At 34.6% G+C, this 14,215-nt stretch overlaps 1 protein-coding gene across 3 annotated transcripts in view; it reads left to right on the forward strand.

Moving 5' to 3' along the window:
• NBEA (neurobeachin) overlaps positions 1 to 14,215 on the forward strand; it is a gene marked incomplete at its 5' end in the record, with an annotated part of 627,381 nt that overhangs the window by 393,502 nt on the left and 219,664 nt on the right. The gene's annotated exons all lie outside the window — the stretch shown is intronic.

The following is a 14,215-nucleotide window of genomic DNA, read 5'->3' on the forward strand; positions in this document are numbered from 1 at the left end:
CCCATGCCAGATTTACTTCGTGGTCATTCTTGGGGTTAAGGTCGGGTAGTGGAAGACAAAAGAGAACAGAAACAATTCTACCTCCAAAAACAACTCCAGAGCACACCTCTTTGACTTCACATTTGTGAACTTCTAGAAGTGGGTAGAGAGTAGGGAGTAAAATATGGAGGATATGAAGAGGTGAGTGGAAAGTACTCCCTGGAGTGATCTGTACATAGAAATAGAAGGAGGAATTACAAACTGCCAAGAGAAAAACATAACATTGTATCTTCTTCCAAACTCTTAATGTGCCTTCTAACCTATGTTTAAAGTATTTCCTCAGAAGAATAGGAAGTAAATGTCAGTAATTATTACAAAGCACTTTATCCAATGAAAATAGATGTTGAAAGACTTAATTGAAAACATATTTTGTATATTTTAGAGAAAGGCTTTTATATGCACATATTGCCAGAACATTCATATAAAACTAACAGAACTCAGCCCATCATCTGGTCACTCTGCCTGCCATTAAACATTTAAATGTGTTTTAAGTACCTTAAAGTCTGGCAGTGTATAGACTAACATCTGAAAGATTTAATGTTTTGGTTTGTGTAGGCATAGATAAAGGGTATATTTATAGCACAAACCTACTGATTTTGAGAGAGCTTCTAGAACAAATTGAAATTCAATTTATTTCTTCCTCTTAATTTAATAATTAAAGTATCTCAAATTCTACCTTGAAAGTTAAATATTAAATGCACAGAAACTCTGCAGTAATCTATGGTCAAAAATTTTTTTCTATTCATCTACATTGTGGCAACAAAATTGTTTTAGGAACAAAAGATTTAATGAATGGAACTTTCAGTATGGCTAGAAGTATTTGAATCAGTGATCAAAGTTTTCAGAATTTTAACCAAGTTGTACAAGCTGAGGGAATAACCTAAAATTACTTAAATAGGGAATATTTACATGGCCATCAAAGCAATCCCTGAGATTTGATCACTGGTCATGTCTCTCTGTTCCTGTAGTACACTATGTTTCAAGAATCTGAGCCTCTATTAATATATTGTGATAGAAGTGAAACTGAATTTGCAAGCTTAATGTTTTAACAAAAATGTTTTGAATCACTTGACTTTTCCTTTAATTCAAACAGTTTAGCTTAAATTATAGTTAAACTTTAATGTGATGGGCAGAAACATTTAGCTGTAATTTAAATTTCATGACATTCTATTTAGGCAATTTATTTGGAGCCACAAACAAATATATTAACAATACTTTCTTTTAAATGAGCAAATAATCAGAATTAGATATATTTCCAAGGAGACAAAAAGGACAGTTATTGTACTTCATATTTGCTTTGCAAAGCTTTCTCTTCCATTTCATTATTAAAACTTTTGCTTGACCTTTTTCAGTTGGAAAACATCCTTAACACTGATGGAGTTTTTCATGCTTCTTAGTAATACTAATGAGTTGAATAATTTATGAGGTTGTCATGTGCAAAAGATTTGGTGTGATTTGATATACTTTTCAGCCTCTAGTGTTGGAATGTGATTAATAAAAACCTAGAGGCATGTAATTTTTTTTGCTGGTGTTTAATGCTCTAATTTCATATGTATTGAATGTGTTTTTTGGGTGTTTTCTGATAGTAAAATCTCATACAAGTGCAAATTTAATTGATTACCGGGAATTTTACAGACCATAGCAGTGGAAGAATATAAGGAAAATATTTTAAACTATAAATTCATTTTCTGATCTGCAGGGCTTTCTTCTTCAGGGCAAATTAGCTAATAAGGAAATGATTGAAAAAGGAGGATTTTGTATATTGTTTGTATGTTTAAATAAAACCTAAACCAGACAAATTTTGGTCCATTTCTGATGCTGAAAGATTATGGTGTCAAAGAATAGTTAAAATCTTAATGTTTGGTTGTCTTTGTTGATTGTCTATTACCATGTAGGACTCTGTTCCCTTTCCATGAAATTATAGTGGAGCAATGTTTCATCAGAGCCTAAGATCTCAAGCTCCATGTCTGCGATCAAAGCCATCATCCTAAATAGGTCTGATCAGGCTTCGCAGAGGAGGGCAGGCTGTTTTAGCCAGAGGAACAAAAAACATGGAGCAAAGATGACAAAATTAATCATTCATTTCTTTGGCAATAAATAGTAAGATATGCTGAGAACTGCAAATGAGAACATCCTTAGGTTCCTCAGAGATGTATCTGCTTAACACCCAATTTATCTAAGCTTGTGAAGCCATCGAGATATGACCTTGATGAATAAAAAGCAGCTCTGTAATGAATCTGGAATTAAATTAGTTTTGATGGTGTATGCATGGCTACTGTAAGGTGCTACTTGCAGTCATCAAGAAATAAGAAAACACCGAGAATAAAAAAGTACTAGTGCAGCTATATACAGTTGTTGAGACAGGAGCTTCAAATTATCTGACTTCATTTTTTTCTGACTTCAGTTTTTTGAAGAGTTTACATTTGTAATAGTTGGAAACGATGATTTGATTGTTTTGCCGAGTGGTTTATTGTTTGTACCATGTAGTCTCTAGCAAATGTCTTCTTATTGTTCATTGATATGTCCATTTTAGTTGGTGTATTATTAATTAAATCTTCACATCTGGAATGAAATAGATGTTATGATTATTGTTAAAATAATTTATTGAAAAGTTAATGATGTAAATTTTTTACAAGCGAGAGAAAGGCATACATGGAGTCATCTTTCAGCTCTTTTTTGATGCCAGTGTCATATTTTAATACAGTCTTATCTTCACCCTATGGTTTTATAGTCTCTTAAAATAATTTAAATGGATTATATAAATGCTGACTTATAAAATATGCTTATAAAACACATTTTAAAGTTTTTGTGTAACAGCATTTTCATATCAACAAAGGTTTTAACAACTCCCCTGTTTTTATGTGAAGCTTCAGATGGAAGGCTTTAAACTGATTCAGAGGAATCAAGTGGCTTCATTAATTTAAAAGCATTTATTGAACATCTTGTACATGCCGTACATGCACTAAATGTTGAATACAGAGGCTGAGGCACAATTTCTGCCTTCTCACAGCACATAGTTTAATGCAGTGTGTCTCAGCAGGGGTGGAAGTCAGCATGTGCTACTGGCATCTAAAGGGTAGACACCAAGAATTCTGCTAAAATACCTGACTATTCACTGGGCAGCTCCCCAGAATGACAACCAAAATCCAGCCCAAAACATCAGTAGTGCCTAGGTTGAAAAATCCTGGTCTAGTGGAAAGAAATAAGCAGTTCTCGTAGAGGGAGGTGGTACTTCATAAAGGAACACAGGGAAGGTGACTAACGCTGGACCTATCGGGTTGGAGTCAGCTTCACAGAAATAATTACTTATGAACTGACTTGAAAGAAGATTAGGAATTTACCAGGTGAGCAGGGAAGAGCAGAGTTAATAACAGAAATTTCCAAGACATGGAGGCATAAAAGACCCTAACTTACTTCTTTGAATGACCTCAATATTTTGCACTTGGTAATAGGTCACCTTGTAAAGTTATCAGAAAGTATTTTGATTTTAAGTATTTTATATTCTGAGATAAAAGAAAAACCACCTGAGGACAGGAATCATATCTTTCACCTATTCCATTTAAAGCATCCACATTAATACAATTTTTTGTACTTAGTGGCTGTCTTTTATTTAATTGATAATTCATTCATTTCAACATACACAGTATTTTAACCACATTCATTCTTCCTTTTCAATAACAGCATTGAAGTATGATAGTCTACAGAATAGGTCTATAAGTACGGCATTTTCAAATTCTGAAATATGTTTTTTATGTCTGTACTTTATTTCCAGTTAGAGCATCAAAAGCCACTAAAGATAAGGAGCTGACAAAATTATATTAATAGATCTATTGCTAAGTGGCGTGGAACTGCTCATAATCTTGCTTATATTTTTAGACTAATTTTTATAAAGTATACATAAAATTACATTTATAAATAATTAAAATACAGTATGATAGATATTTTCATCAAGGTGTATTAAAAATGGTATGCAAACTCAGTGAAGAGGGCTGGCTAACTGAAGAAATAAATTTTAGCTAAACTTGAAAGGATAAATGGATATCTACCCAAGACAGTAAGTGAGGTGGTGGTAACATGGAGGAAGGGACCACACAACATGATGTGTCCAGGGAATGAAAGTGGTGCTGCTTGATGGAACACAAGATAGTGTGGGGAGATCGTACAAAGATGAGCTGAAAAGGCTGCTTGGAACTATACTGTGAAGGGATCTGTCAATAGACAGAACTATTAAAGGATTTTTATTTGGGAAAATGACAGACTATAGAAATTAAGTGGCATGCTAACTAGTAAATGGTAGATAGAGCAAAATCTCAATCTAAATACCGTGATTTTCCTATACAGTGTGTTGCTGTAGATAAATTTGGAATTTTCCCAAGTGTATGAGCATTATTGAACTTCCCCTCTCTAAAAGTTTACCTGCTAAATTTTGGCCCACTCCTACAGCCTGTCATCCACAGAGATTTATCAGTACAGGTGAACTTAGAGTCGTTCACAGACTGTGCATTCAATGTCATTTATAAAAACATAATTTAAAATGTCTTTAGGGCTTCCCTGGTGGCGCAGTGGTTGAGAGTCCACCTGCCGATGCAGGGGACGCGGGTTCGTGCCCCGGTCCGGGAGGATCCCACATGCCGCGGAGCGGCTGGGCCCGTGAGCCATGGCCGCTGAGCCTGCGCGTCCGGAAAGTCTTTAGTGTTTTTAAAAGTGCTTTTGATAACCTATACCAGCACCATCTCTTAGCTATCCCAGTTTTTAATAGTTAAAGAGAAATTCCTGTTAATTACATCTTCCTTCCATGTCTCTGAACCAGTTGCTTATCTATCCAAAACATCTCCTACCCCCCATTTCTCAGAGTTTTAAAGTAAATTTTCCACACTGCATTTTGTGTCAGGCTTAGAAAAGAAATACCAAGCATCATTCCCCAGGTTAATGCCATCCACTGCCAGGGGAAGTCTTCCCACCTTTAAGCCCTCATTCAAGCTGTCCAGTTCATCTTTTTTTTCATTCCAAGAATGCCAAAACTTTCTTCCTTCCATTCCGCTACTCATTGGCTATCTACCCCTCTTGACTCAGGATGAAAGGTTTCTTTCCTTTGTTCATTTTCCCCTCCCTCCCTCCCTCCCTCCCTTCCTTCCCTCCTTCCTTCCTTCCATCCTTCCTTCCTTCCTTCCACCTTCCCTCCCTTCCTTCCTTCCTGAAAAGAAACATAGTCATTGTGGAAAATCCAGAAAACGCAACACAATTTTAAAGAAGGGGGAAAAAGTCACTCATAGACAGCCGTCAAGATAGCTGACTTTACCATTTTAATGTATTTATTCCTGCTGGTCTTTTTCTAAGCATACTTTAATATAAGGACCAAACACTATGCTATGTACTCAAACAGTCACGAAGATGAATAATGCATTATCTCTGCTCTTCATGATATTTAGAGGGTTCCAAACTAGCCCAAGTTTTCTATATGTTTTAGCACTTTTTTGCACAAGTAAAGTGTGCCATGTGATTTTCAATGTAATGAAATCCTATTTAAAATATTTTAAAAACACCCTAACTTAATGGCTAATCAAAATCCTACCACATAATATTCTCCTACCACAGAGATTCTATGTTTATCATCATGTATATTTTTAAAATATGGCTTATCAAATTTCCCTTAAAAAGTATAGAATGCAGTTTTCTACATTTACTCCATTAAGATTATTAAGTTAGCATTTCATAGTTATATAATGCTGTACTTAAATTCAATAATATTTTCTTGTACCCTTTTTAATTGCATTTTTACTGTTTAAAAATGCTATTTATGAATATCCCCTTTGTTGGTCTGCTTTAAGAAATATTGCTTATATATGAATATTTTGAATTAGGAATAAATGAAATTCCGTTTTTGCTGTCAGAACCAAATTGTAAAAATGCATTGCATGTCTTTGAAAATGAGTATACTGTATTAGCAGGCCTGTCAATATAAAAAGTGCATTCCCTTTCCACCTCTTGCTCTAATAACCTCTTCTGTGTTACTCTGAGGCAGTTCACATAATCAGAGTATATTGTCAGCTTACTGGAGTTGGGGAAGCATGAAATGAAAATCACGTTAATATTGATCCAATTCTTTTACTTGCAAGTGTCCTTGATGTCCTTCTCCACAGAGCAATAACTGTTGATGTTAGGTAGCCATTTTCTTTTATTTCTTATAGTCCAGTAAATCATTTACAAGCATAACTAATGTGAATAAGAACTTACCACTTAGAATAATAATCTGTGAACATTCCATCTTAATTAATGTCCATATTGCTAATTCTGGATATTTACTCTGCCATTGAAATAAGTTCTTCAAGCTTTTCAGAGAACAGCCTACCTGCAGATGTAATGTTTATGTCTAGTTTAAAACAGTCAAAAGTCTGTACAAGTTACTCATGCTGTACTCTAATTTTATGTGATATAACGATGTATTAAAATGGACCATAAATAGTAATATCAGTTATTGATTCAGGTAAGCATTACCATTTCTGAATCAAATTCATTATAAATTTGAAGCTGGTATCTTGGTAGTTTTATGGTGATAATAGATAATATCTATTTTGAATTACAAAATATATTCTCTGTCAACAGAAATGAATTGAAGTGAGAACCATGGTTAAATCCAATGCATTCAGACTAAAATACTCACAACTAAGAAATGAAGAATTTGATGTGTAAACTGTCCAGATTTTTTATCTGTATTAATTAAATTTAGTCAATAACTATTCAGATTTTTACGTAAAGTGTGTTTGAAACAACAAATAGAAATTGTTTATTTGAATAGAAACAGTCTATTTCATTTATAGAAATACTTGCTTTCATAAAAAGATTTTGTATTGATAAAGTGAGGCTCCTGACTCAACATCAAATATAAAAGAGCTGAGTTTTCCAGTCATTCTTTCCAATAGTGTTTTGTTGTTTTTTTGTTTTGTTTTGTTTTGTTTTTTGCGGTACGCGGGCCTCTCACTGTTGTGGCCTCTCCCGTTGCGGAGCACAGGCTTCGGACACGCAGGCTCAGCGGCCATGGCTCACGGGCCCAGCCGCTCCGCGGCACGTGGGATCCTCCCGGACCGGGGCACGAACCCGTGTCCCATGCAGCGGCAGGCGGACCCCCAACCACTGCGCCACCAGGGAAGCCCTCCCATAGTGTTTTTATTCTGTATCACTAACAGTCCTTACCATTAGGATTTTTCTATTGCAAAGACTGTTTTTTCTTTAATCCTGTTCTATACAGAAGATGATTTTTTTTTTCAGTCCTTGGCCTTCAGCAGGTCTTTCCTTCTATGTCATCATCATTTACGTTACTTAGGAAAGGAAATACTATGTCTGTGCTATAAAGTCAAAGGCAAAATTTAATTTTGAATTTAAATTATTTACAAAGAAAAATACTTTTCAGTAAATGATTGTTACAGTGAAGTTTGTTCTATGTATGTACTACTGCTTTTATCTCACATTAAGATTGACATAAAACATTTTTGAGTGTTAGGTTTCTCAATACAACAAAAGCCATTCTTTCATCTTGTTTAAAATGTTCAAAATTGTAAAATTCTCAGTAATAGATTGATTCATACGTATTATTGCACAAGATCATATCACCATATTTAATGTAATTAGTTGGGAGTATTTATCTTAAAATCTTTTCCTTTTAGTGGAAATTAAATAATATCATTGGAGTTACTAAAAGTGCTGTTCTGTAAAGATATTTGTTGCTCTGATTTCAGCTTTAATGAGAAAAAGTAATGTCTATTTAAAATTTCCCAAAGTATTTATGTGTCATTAATACTCCTAAAAGAAGTATTTAGATTTGAAAATGAATTGCAGAATTTTCTCTTACGTAAGGGGAGATTTTTGTCAAAACACATTTCCCAAGCTAAAAATGTTGTGAAATGGTGTATATTGAAAAGAATTTCTCCTCCAAAAAAGACTGCCATCTTAAACTGATTTCAAGATGTTTAGAAACATCAGAATTTCCTGATATCACATTTAGATAAAATTAAAATGAGACTAAATTTCCATTCTTCCCATTTCCTTCCAATGATGGAAGAAAAGTATGTATTAAATGGCTCATCTTTATAATTCTCTAAAACAAATTGAGATATCACCTTTGTTGAGAAAGCAGTTTTTTCCTTATCCAAGATATTAAGAACACTTATATTCTTAAGATGCCTATATACAAGATCAAAAATGCATGTCAAATATATTGATGCTTATGTAATTTTATTTAATCATATCTTTAAATGAATAATATGGTTATTGAGGGAAAATCAGTTTTTAATGTAAGCTATTTACACTCCATTCAGCTTTACAAACACTTCATGGTACCTGCCTACACACTATCCTTGCTGTCTTCAGGAATTATCTGATCTAGGGGAGGTGTTGAAGGCTCGTATTGCCTTGTAATGAATATAAACAGTGTTACAACAGCATAATGGAGGGGAGAAGATTAATCCCAGTTGAAGGAAAGGAAACCATTATTTGTTGAATACTCATTATTGACTAGGTATTGTGCTAATAAGACCTTAGATGTATCCGTTATCTTATTTGAGTTTTTAAATCCTCATATCAGCCTGCTTTTTTCCCCCTTTATATAAATCTTAGGCAGCATTATTGTAAGCAATAAAGCATTGGTTGTATTCTTGTTCATTTTTAAATTATGTACTTAGTAAACTTTTAATACTCTTGTTAGTTTATTTTATCAACATTTTAACAAACATTTTGAGAGCTTATTATATAAATAATATTCACACATTTCACAGTATTTCAGCATTCATTGTCTATTTCAACATTGCAATAATCCTGTGAGAGTTCAGTTAAAATATACTTGGTTCTCTTTCAACGGGGTAGGAAACTGAGGTTAGGAGATTGGTCTGGATATATTTGTAAAATACATTTTTAATGGATGTTTGCAGGAAAAATAAAGTAAGAATTGCGAATCACACAGTCCACCTTACTCATTTATGAGGAAACTGTAAAGGACATAAAGAGAAAAGTAACTTTTCTTAAGTACTGTACATATAAAATGATTAATATGCAAATTATGTTTGTATTTTCATGTGCTCACTCAACAAATATTTATTGATTGCCACTTTTTTTTGACACTCGATACACTGGAAATTAAAATCTAATATGAGAATACCTACATAAAAGACTTAAGAAAAATATCAAAAAATAATATATTTTGACTTATACAAAATTTATACAGTGAAGAGAAAAATCAACTAAACTGCATTCTGAACGACAGAGCAGGTAAGAGAATTCCATGTAAAAGAAATTACACATGTCAGACTTAAAGGTCTGAAACAGTGTGGCATGTTTGAGAACAGAAGCATTCAGCTCTTGGGGAATATAAAGTGTGAAGAGGTCAAATCGGTAAATTAGTGAGATATTAAATAAGCAGGGGCCAGCTCATGAGTCTTACACCATGTACTTAAATTGTACAGATCAAATAACATGGAAAATGTGTTCTTACAGAGTAGATATACATAATATAGGTAGATAAGTAGATAGGTAGGTAGATACACATGTATGTTCATGTATCATTTTAATAAATGAAAATTAAAGCCATATTTCCATACTCGATGGAAAATAAATGATAACTATAATATAAAACTGGTAAGAAGCCCCTGCTACACTAAAATTGGCTTGTTATGGGTTTATATCTTTTCTCTTCGTGCGTTAACCACACAGACATGATTTATTGTTTCCCTATTATTATAAATTACTTTTTTCCTTATTGGTATAGATGTTTTGGAGTTGTCTATAGAATAATTCCTTAAACAGAAATAAACTACTTTATAGTATTTTTCTTTACATTAACTGTTTATGTGTATCGATAGAAAAAGACATGATGGGCAAATGAAATTTCTTTGCCTTAATTGCCCAGACTTTCCAGTTAGACATATTCTCTGAATATTATCAAGATAAGTTAATGTTTCCAATTTATCACTTCTATATTTTAACTTACCCTTGTTTAAAATAACAATATAATTTTTAAATGATAATTAATAATTATTATTATAGTAGTAATAATGCTAGAGTATAATAACAGTACTAAAAACAGAAACGTCATTTTCTCGTTACTTCACTTTTAAAATATACTTTGTTTCATGTGGATCCTTATTATTAAGAGAAATATTACAAAAGAGGAGCTTCATTTAGGTTCATGTAATGCAGTATTCTATATTAGATGGCATTTTCACATACAGAGCTTTAAGCATATTTACTTACTAAGAAATCTAATGTGTATAGGATGTTTTCCTGTATTTGTTATTTGTAACATGATGTGGAAAATAAGTGTAATTTTTGGATTTGGCTTCATTAATCTATAATTTGGTGGAATTTTTTATTCTGAAACCTTTCAAATTTTATGGCATTTTAATGTTTTCTTAGAAAATAAGGGTGTATGTCCAGCCTATCCAGCTTAACACATAATTCACATTTTCAAAGCTAAGGCATTCTGGTGGTTTGTGGTACTCGCTTGTTAATTTCCTGATGAATGGCTAAAGAGGCCAAGAAGTGCACTCAGTCCAACACGTCTTCTGAAGATAGATGATCTCAAATAAATTCTCTTCCCAATCAGATTTTGATTTGCTGGGTGTTAAACCAATTCTTTCTAAGGACAGTGTTTATAAACCTTGTAATGAGACAGCCCTTTGAGACCTTACCTCTTTTTGCCTGTAATTTTGATAAATGAAAGTCTAATTCATAAAGGATATTGTGATTGAAAAGCACCTTTGGATCTCATACACTTTCATTTAGATAAATGTTTGGTGCAGTATCATAAAAATCAGGAAGTTTACTGAGCTGCAAACTGATAGCACTTCAACAGGGACGATAAGTTCGGTGTGTTGGTAGGGATTAGTTTGCTACATATCTTTTGAAGACATAATTGTTTTACTGTTTTAAAACTAGAGGGGGTAAAATTGAATATACATTTCTCAAATATAATATACATTTGAGAGCTCACATTCCTTTGACTAAGATTGGAAGATTTTATTTTATATTTTTAATAACACAAGAGTAATGTAAAGCCTTTCTTTAAAAAGACAAAGCAGAATGCACACAGTTGTTATACAAGGAAAAACTTGCTTTATTAAGCTGACTCATGCATAAAGGGCTTTACTGACTATTTCATGTAAAGAACCAAGTTCCCTTTCATGTGAATTCATTGATTCTTCAATAAGCACTCAAACTGAAAGCAATTCACCAAGAATCTCTGAGATATCCTGGAATCTTCAGATTAAGAGATTCCAGAGGTAACTTCTATGTTTCAGGTTATTCATTTATTCAGTATTTATGAGGACTTGCTGTGTCCCAGGCAGCGTGCTAATAACTGGGATTACAAAGACAGAAGGATGTTTCTAGTCATCCAGGAAGGAGCTTCCAGGCTGTGGGGAGATAACAAGCACACAAACGATTATAATACATATAACTATTAGGGTAGCAGGATTTACGAAGCATAAGGGATGGGACTTCCCTGGCGGTCCAGTGGTTAAGACTCTGCACTTCCAACGCAGGGAACACAGGTTCGATCCCTGGTTGGGGTCTAAGATCCCACATGCCACGCTGCACAGCCAGAAAAAACAGCATGTGGGAGATTGCGCACAAACCTGCCTTAAGAAATCAGAGTGGGGAACTCTGGGTGGGTAGACTTGAACTTCCGTTCAGCAAGTGTTCATGGCACACCTGCTGAGTACCAGGCGCTGAGGCTGCAGAATGAGGCTATAGCCCAGTGGAGAAGACATACACATAACAGATAACACCCACTCAGTGTGGTTGAGTTCTGTGTAGACCGTGAAAGTATGGATTGGTTAGGAAAGGCACCCGAAGGAGGCGAGTTTTGAAGGTTAAGTAAGAATTAGCCGAACAAAGGAGGAAGGGAGGGACATACCATACTGAGGGAATACTTTTAGCACAGGTAAAGAGGTCTGAGAAAACATGACATATTTCGGAAGCTGTAAATGGTCCAGTATTGCTCATGGGGGAGTAAGAAAAACTAAGACAAAACTGGTAATGAGAGGGTAAAAAGCCTTAATCAGTCATGCTAAGGCGTTTAGATGTGTATCCCAGAGTAGAAGCCGTGCACTGAGTGTTGTTGATTGGGAGGGGTTAGCACACAATATTAAGCAGGAAAATATTCTCAACTTACTAGTGTTTAATAATAATACTCTGACAAAAGTATGGAGGGTGGCGTGAATAAGGGAGCTATTAAGGCCTTCTAAACCAGAATGATAATGGCTTGAGATGGGTCGAGTCCGTCACCTTACAGAATGAATCCTGTGTCTGTGGCTTAATTAAGTGGGTAGATCAAAACAGGAGAAGGCGTAGAAGCAAAAGATAATTCGTTCAGTTAGGGAAACGTGGAACTAGGAATATCCAGCTGAAGATGCCTAGTAGAAATATGGCTGTAGAGACCTCAGGAGAGATTTCTTGGTTAGTAATCACTAGATTTGCCTCTTTGTTCTCAGGTGATGCAAGCTCCAAGTTTCTCAAATTAAGTTACTACCCAAGAAGCAAACAACGTATAAAGATAGCTGTCCCCAGAAGATTACTGTTGTGCGGGCTCTATATCACCAAGAATCCAAATGAAATTAAGATAAGGTTCTGGAGCATTCAGTAATCAATCCTCAAGCTTTTATTCCAGAAATAAGAATCATCTGTGGGCCAGTGAAAGAGGACTACACATATAAGCCATGTAATTCCCCTCACCTTCCATGTAGCATTGATCTGTATGTCTCTGAAGTATTTATTGAAAGATATATTTAACAATCTGTTACTTTATATTGTTAAGCTGTATTTAAACCATGCTCTCTAGAGGCTATTGTCCAGTAAGAGCTAGGATGACAGACGGTACCTCTCAACCAGTGACACTCTACAGTGCTGTCATGACATGCTGTGTTCCTCGACATGTGTTTTCTACTCCTCTCTGGGCTACCTTTGCGTCAATTTGTTAATGTTTTAGCAAACAGAATTGGCTCTGAGTCACTAACAAAAAGAAATGTGAAAGCTGCAAAGAAAGAAGCTAACAGTCTGGTTTACAATGCAAGTTTTACCACAGCTAGATGCACGTCCAAGAAAATGGTAGAGCAAATATCCACAGGCAGTAAAGGACTGTTGGAAGTCCTGTACTGGGCCTAGGAGAATTGACCGGAAGTATTCATTGTTCACTGGAGAGGATTTTGGCCAAAGGCATGACAAGATTTGCAGAGTAATTGCATGTGTACACAATACCATAACATCCCCTAAAACTATGATACAAAAATACTGTGTAGCAGTGATTTATTAGGCTCCCATATTCAGGAATATATCCACTATACCAAGTGAAATGTGAAGGTGTTTTTCTAGTTAATGCTGCTCCTTGAAGCCTATATCCTAATACTAAAGCTAGAACACAGTAAATTACACCATTTTCTTCCAGGTTGAATTCCAACTTCAAGTGACATGAAATAAAGGTATTTCTTAGCTGTATACATATAATTTACTTGTAGCTCAGATAATTTCAGATTCAATGGCACCCGCCAAAGCAGATGTTTGAATGCAAATATTGAAATATGTGTTAAGCAGTCAAATCCATGAGAGATTTAAATGTGTTGTAATTTCTAACCTGTGCCTTGATTAACAAGTTAATGCTAGGTCAACTCTTGCTGTATTTCAACTTTTCTGTTTTTTGTGTGTTTGAATTTTGGCATTTTGTACTATTTTTTATATCAAAATAAGGATATCACTTTAGAAAGCCATTATTTATTTCATCCTTTGCTAAGGAAATAGCTGTTTTGATGTACATTATACATCTACATCATTCCTTACTCTGCCTTTCTGTAGCTTCCTAGTAACAATCATTTCTCCCTTCAGATGTGAATGCTTTCTTCATACTTACCTACTTTCAAAAATGATCTGATCAGTTGATTATCTAATTCACACTGAAGTATAATTGTGTAAAAGTGTTTAATTTTATGGATCAGAAAACCAGGTTTGTGGTGAAGTACAGATTTTTGGTAGAAAGTGCAGTGATCTTAGAGTTCCAAGTCCTAGGTTCCCCAACAAGGCATGTAGCTTTCTCAGCCTGTTCCTCATCTGCAACATAAGAGCAGGTGATTACACCCCTTGCCTTTCTCGTGGAGTTACTTAGGCCAAACAAGATAAAGAAGGTAAAAATCTTCTATAA

Source organism: Leucopleurus acutus, assembly GCF_964270905.1.
Source record: "Leucopleurus acutus genome assembly, chromosome: 18".
NCBI lineage: Eukaryota > Metazoa > Chordata > Mammalia > Artiodactyla > Delphinidae > Leucopleurus > Leucopleurus acutus.